Raw genomic sequence first — 7,583 nt, 5'->3', positions numbered from 1 at the left:
CCTTCCAGTGTGTAGAAGTTGCTCATTCATGGTGCCTTGAATCTGTCTCCCCCTCCTCTGCCCATGTCCCAGTTTTTCTGTTGAACTTAGTATCTTGTTTCCCTGTAAGCTGCTTCCAGCTAATGGCTCCGTAACTTCCCCGACCTCTCTAGTTCCAGCCTTCAGTGGCTGGCTCTAAAGTCTACTGTAGGCTGGGCTGGGACTGGCTGGCTTAACACCCAAAGAGGGAGGGGGGCCATTCACAGCTCCAAAGACATGCAAATATAATTTGTCTCTTTATTTTACAAAGGCAGGGCTCTTGGCGAAGGGGGAGTACATTATTTGTAGGCTTAGTTTTGACCATGAAATTTGGTTTAGGATTTAGGGATTCTATGTATAACCAAGCCCATGGCACCAGGAAAATCTTCCCAGACAAGAATCTTACTACCACCTGCACTGTCTTACACGCAGATCTCTACCGTACAGCAGTCTTAGGTGATCTTAGGGCTGAACCACTATGGTGAGAGGAGGAGGAAAAGAAGTTGCCTTCATGAGAATTCATGCACCTGAAACAGATACTTGAAAGATTAAGCCAAAGTCTCTGAAGCTCAAAACAGCAGTCGGAGTGGTGCACATCTTTATGCACAAGAAGAGCAGAGACAATGTCTCCAGTCAGTATGTTGTGAAATCCTGTTAAAGAGAGATTAGAAATTCTCCGCATAGGTGCATCTTCCAACACGGATGGATAGAAGGGAGTTTAGAGGGGCAAGTCTAGGCAGTGTACTAGTTGTCAATTGCTGTGTAACAAATTACCCTAAAATTTAGCGGCTTACAGCAACATAGTTATTATCACAGTTTGGTTCAGGAATCTGGGCACAACTAAGCTGAGTTTTCTGCTTCAGGGTCTCTCACAAGGCTACAATAAAAGTGTTAGCTAGGGCCATATCATCTCAAGGTTCCAACGGGAAATACTTGTTTCCAAGCACACTTGATTGTCAGCAGGATTCTCTACCTTATAGTTGGGTGCACTGACAGTCTCATTTCCTGGCTGATTGTTGGTCAGAGGCCACCCAGGTAGTCCTCTCCATCAGAGCAAGAGGCAGAGAGACCACATCAGCAAGGCGGAATCACAATCTTGTAACCTAGTCACACAAGAGACATCCCATCAGTTTTACCAGCCACCAGTTCCGGCCTAGTGACTCAGAAGGGAGTAGAAGCCATGTCATAAGTTTCCTACCACAGGCAATGTTTCTGTGGGCCACCAGCATCAGAATCATCAGGGGAGCTTTTGAAAATACATATTTCTGGGCCCCCCTCCCACCCCAATTTCTGTTGAATTAGAGTCTCTGGGAGGTGGACTGGAAATGTGCCTTCACTGCCCTCGTCGACTCAGCTCTGAGCCATGAAGTACCATTTATATAAGCAGACTTGCCCCGATTAGTGCTAACGGGTCAGCTGGAAAGGCTGCTACTGCAAGGTCTTGGAGGACAGGTAGGGAGGCCGAGGGTCACCATCTGGGAGAGAAGGATGAGCAAAGGTGAAACTTTGAGTACAGGACAAGAGAGAGGACTGTTCCTGTCCTTTGAGGTTCTTAAGTACATGGTTCTATGGTTAGAACTATGATAAGTGCTAAGAAATATATGGTGATATAAAAGCATTTAACGGGGATCTACATCTTGCATTGGGTTAGGAAAGCCTTCTCCAAGGATGTGACCATTAAACTGACACTAGGAGCAGAAGTAGCAATTAGCCCATAAAGGAGAGGGAGGATGAGCATTTGGAGAGGAAGTAATAATAGGCTGAAGGCCTGGAGGCAGCAAAGTTTCACCCTGTAACCTACTGCCTCTCCCCTAATATGAAATGCTTAATTTGGGAGATGGGGCAGGGAATACAATCCTGTTCTTTGACTTACTGTTCATTCGTCCATTCAGTCAATTGGTAAATATATCTTGACTGAGGAATCTGAAATAATGTAAACCATAATGTCTATGTTATAGTTCTGGGCATTGGAGTTTTGGGTGATTTTTGTCTTTTTGCCTAGCTCGATTTTCCAGTCTTTCTACAGTAATGGTAATAATAATAAAAGATAATATATATTAGGTGCTTGCCATCTCAATGCTTTATGTATATAAACTCATTTAATCCACAAAACAACCTTCTGAGATTGATACCAGTATTATCCTCTTCTAAAGATGACAAAAGGGGGCTGGCCCAGTGGTGCAGCCGTTAAGTGCGCACATTCTGCTTCAGCAGCCCAGGGTTCACCAGTTTGGATCCCAGGTGCAGACATGGCACCACTTGGCAAGCCATGCTGTGGTAGGCGTCCCACACATAAAGTAGAGGAAGATGGGCACGGATGTTAGCTCAGGGCCAGTCTTCCTCAGCAAAAAGAGGAGGATTGGCAGCAGATGTTGGCTCAGGGCTAATCTTCCTCAAAAAAAAGAGAAAAGGTACAGGTGTTATGGTATGTATGTTATGTAACTTAGTCAGGGTCACACAGATTATAAGTGGAGTAGGCATCCAATGCCAGCCCTCGTCTCTCCCTTGTTCCTGAACAGAGTGCATGGAGTGGCTGTCAGATCTCAGACAAGTAAATGGTAGCCGACAGAAAGAAACCAGAATTCAAAGTTCCACTAAGCCAGTGGAACTTTACCGTTTTTCCCCCCTCCAGTATTGCCCAGAATGGACTCAAAGGCAGCCCAAAACCTAGGAGTGTACATCAAGTGTGAACTGAAAGAACTCCTCTTGGTGCCCTCTGTTGCAGGTCTGAGGAGCAGGAAAGGGACTCCTAAGGGTCAGACAGCAGCGGATTCCCTATTGTTTTTCTTTCTCCTCTCTTCTACGTCCAAACCCAGGCAATACCATGGTGGTGGTAGCTACAGCAGCACAATGACAGGAACAGTGGGTGGGCAGGCACTTAAAACTCTGAGGGAGGAGAACCCTTCTCTCTCACCACAGGAGCTGTGGTCCTAAGAGTGTGAGGCAAATACTCTCTGCTTTTTTCTTTCTCTGTTCTCTTATGCTTGGCCCAGATACATAGTAGGAAATGCCCAGCAGAGTAGAGAAACCGAAACCCCAACTTTTTGGCCAGAGGATTGGGACGGGAAGCCCCAGAGAACTAGAAAGTATCAGGGAGATTGCAGAGAGAACGGAAATCAAGAGAACAGTCCCAGAGAGTTGTGGGTGAACTCATGGGCTCACCTCTGACCTGCACAAGCATAGATCTGACCCTAAACGGCTTACCACAGGTTTGTGAACTGAGCTCCAGGTTGGATCACTGTCCAGGTCTGACTGCCCACTGAGTAGCATACATACAGGACTGATCCAAATAGCACCACAAACTGAAAATGAAATTGACATAGGAAACACAATTCAAAGAAGGCAGGTTGTTGCTCAAACCTAACTTGGTCAATTGCCTTCTGAAATTAAAAATATTCTGTTTAGGGTTTTAACAAGACCCAGGGTCTCAAAATAATATTCAAAATATTCAGGATACAATCTAAAATTACTCAGTATACAGGGAAATCTTCAGGGAAAAGACAACAAACCCCGAGATGACAGAGATGTTGGAATTTAAAGCACAGGCTTCAGAGAAGTTCGTATAACCACACTGGAAGAAGGATGAGAGCACTCTTGAAACAAATGGAGAGATAGGTAGTTGCCGCAAAGAAATAGAAGATATAAATAACCAAATGGAAATTTTAGAACTGAAAAATACGAATAGCCAAAATAAAGTAATTACTGGATAAATTTAATAGCAGAATGGAGATGACAGAGGAAAGAGTGAGTTTTGAAGATAGATCAGTATAAATTATGCAATCTAAACAGGCAAAAAAGATTAAAAATAATAATAAAAAGACCAGAGCCGCAGGAACCTGTGAGACAATACCAAAAGGTCTAACATTCATGTCAACAGAGTCCCAGAAGGTGAGGAGAAAAATTATTAGAAGAAATTATGGCAAAATGTCCCAAATTTGGCAAAAGACAAACATAAATATTCAAGAAGCTTGGTGAACAGCAAACGGGATATACTCAAAGAAATCTGTGACCAGACACATCATAATCAAATTGCTGAAAATTAAAGACAAAGAAAAATATCCTAAGAGCATCCAGAGAATAACAATGCATCTCATGTAGAGGAACAATGACTCAAAGGACTGCAGATTTCTCATCGGAAACTATGGAAGCCAGAAGGAACTGGAACAACAAAGTGCTGAAAGAAAACAGTAAACTCAAAATTCTATATCCAATGAAAATATCACTCAGGGATGAATGTGAAATAAAGACATTCTTAGGTGAAGGAAAAGTATGAAGATTTGTCACCAGCAGATCTGCTCTAGAAGAAATCTAGAGTCTGCTCTAGAAGAAATGCTAAAGTCAGTTCTTCAGACAGAAGAGACATGAGAACAGGGGAAAATTGGGACATCAAGAATGAAGGAAGATGGGCCGGCCCCGTGGCCGAGGGGTTAAGTTCAGATGCTCTGCTTCAGCGGCCCAGGGTTTCACCAGTTCGGATCCTGGGTGTGGACATGGCACCTCTCATCAGGCCACGTTGAGGTGACGTCCCACATGCCACAACTAGAAGAACCCACAACTGAAATATACGTCTATGTACTTGGGGGATTTGGGGAGGAGAAAAGCAAAAAAAAAAAAAAGAAAATGCAGGAAGAGCAACAGAAATGGTAAATATAGATTGCGCTCCTCTTAAATTCTTTAAAATGTTTTATAATGAAAGTAAGAATTATAAAACTGATGGAGTTTTCAGTATTTGTGGATGTAATACACATGACAGCTACAGCATCAAGGAGAGAAAGGAAAGGGATCTATGTAGTAGTAAATTTCTACATTGAACTTGAAGTGGTGAAATGCAAATTCTAAGTGGACTATGAAGAGCATGTATTGTATAATCCCTAGAGCAGGGGTTAGTAACCCATATTCTACAGGGCCAATCCAGCCCACTTGGACTTATTTACCTGTTTTTGTAAATAAAATATTACTGGGACATAAAGACACCTCGTTCATTTACATATCGTCTGTGGCTGCTTTCATGCTACAGCGTAAGAATTGAGTGTTTCAACAGACATTATGTGGCCTACAAAGCTTAATATATTTATTATCTAGCTCTTTACAGAAAAAGCTTGCTAATCGTGCCCTAGGGCAACCAGTAAAAAAAAGAAAAAGAAATTTAGTGAAAAAAAAAATCAGTAGATAAAGTGGAATACTAAATAATATCCAAATAAACTGAAGGAAGGCTGGAAAGTGGAGATAGTGGAATTATAAACTAACCAGAAACAAATAATAAAATGATAGAAATATATCCAAACATTAATAATTTTATTAAATATATAAATAGCATAAATACACCAATTAAAAGACAAACTATCAAAATGGATTTTAAAAAAAACAAAACCAAGACTCAACTATATGCTGCCTTCAAGAAAAACCATTTTTAACTGTGAATGACATAAGTGGGTTAAAAGTAAAAGGATGGGGAAAGATATAGCCTGCAAACACTAATCAAAAGAAAGCTGAGGGCCAGCCGTGTGCCTGAGTGGTTAAGTTCGAGCGCTCCACTGCTCCACTTCAGTAGCCCAGGGTTTCACTGGTTCAGATCCTGGGTGTGGACATGGCACTGCTCATCAAGCCATGCTGAGGCGGTGTCCCACGTGCCACAACTAGAAGGACTCACAACTAAAAATACACAACTATGTACCAGTGGGCTTTGGGGAGAAAAAGGGGAAATAAAATCTTTTTTAAAAAAAAAGCTGAAGTAGCTATAGTAATATCAGACAAATTGACTTCAGAGCAAAGAAGATTATCAGGAATAAAGAAGAACATTACAAAATGATAAAAAGTTCAGTTTTCTAAATGTCTCTGCATCTAACTACAGAGCTTCAAAATACATGAAGCAAAAACTCATAGACCTCAAGGGAAAAGTGGACAGATCCACAATTATAGTTGAAAATGTCAAAGCTCCTCTCGCAATAATCAATAGGGCAAGTAAACAGAAAACAGTGAATATATAGAAGAATTGAATGATGCCATCAACCAACAGGATCTGACTGAAATTTATAGAACACTCTCCCAACACAGCAGAATACACTTTTTTTTCAAGTGTACATGGAGCATTTACCAAGATAGACTATGTCCTGGGTCATAAGCCTCAACAAATGTAAAATAATTGAAGTCATACAAAGTATGTTTTCTGACCATAATTGAGTTAAAACTAGAAATCAATAACAGAAAGATAACAGGAAAATCTCCAAACACTTAGAAACTAAACAACACACCTGTAAATAACCCATGGTCCAAAGAGGAGGACCCAAGAAAAAATTAGAAAATATTGTGAACTTGATAAAGAGGAAAATACAAAATATCAAAATATGTAAGATGCAGCTAAAACAGTGATTAGAGGAAAAATTATAGCATCAAATGCTTACATTAGATAAGAAGAAAGGTCTCAAGTCAACAATCTACACTTCTACTTGAGAAGGTAGTTAAAGAAGAGCAAAAATAAACACAAAGCAAACAGAAGGAAAATAGAGTGGAAACTAATGAAACTGAAAACAGAAAAATAGAAAAAAAAAATGAAACCAAAACCCGATTCTTTGAAACAATCAATAAAATTGATAAACCTCTAGCCAAACTGATCATAAAGAAAGAGAAAGACACAAATTACCAATTATCAGGAATAAAAGGAGCTATCACTACACCCCCCACAGACGTGAAAAGGTTAGCAAGGGGATGCTACAAACAATTCTACACACAGAAATTCAGCAACTTAGTGGAAATGGACCAACTCCCTGAAAGCTAGAAACTGCCAAAACTCACCCAAGAAAGAAGAGAAATGCAAATATAAAATGTGCAAGTATAAAACTTTTAGAAGATAACAGGAGAAAATCTTAGTTATCCAGAGTTAGGCAAAGTGTTCTTAGATATGACACCAAAAAAAATGATTCATGAAAGAAAAAGTTGGACTTCATAAAAATTCAGAACTCTTGCTTTGAAAAAGACAATGTGAGGAGGAGGAAAAGACAAGCTAGAGGAGGGGAGAAAATATTTGCAAATCCCTATGTAACAAAGTACTTCTAACCAGAATATATAGAGAACTCTCAAAACTCAAGTAAGAAAATAACCCAATTTTCAAAAATGGCCAAAATACTTAGACACTTCATCAAAGAGGTTGTAATGATGGCGAGTATGCACATGAAAAGGTGCTCAACATCATTAGTCATTAGGGAAATACAAATTAAAACCACAATGAAATATCTGTTAGAATGGACAGAATACCTACACACCTAATAGAATGGGTAAAATAAAATGAAAACTGACTGTAACAACTGCTGCAAGGATGTGAAGAAACTGGAATTCTTGTGCATTGCTGGAGGTAATGCGGGGTGCAGCCACCCCGGAAAAGAGTTTGGCATTTTCTTATAAAGTTAAATATACACTAATCATATGACCTAGCAATCCCACTCCATTTCATTCCTAAAAATATTAAAACATGTTCACTCAAAATCACGAATGTGTATAGCAGCTCTGTTCATAATTGCCAAAAACTGGAAACAACTGGAATGTTCTTTGACAGATGACTAGATAAACTA

The sequence above is a fragment of the Equus quagga genome, chromosome 1, assembly GCF_021613505.1.
Source record: "Equus quagga isolate Etosha38 chromosome 1, UCLA_HA_Equagga_1.0, whole genome shotgun sequence".
Taxonomy (NCBI): domain Eukaryota; kingdom Metazoa; phylum Chordata; class Mammalia; order Perissodactyla; family Equidae; genus Equus; species Equus quagga.
The sequence above is the reverse complement of the archived record's forward strand: the minus strand, read 5'-3'. Positions refer to the sequence as shown.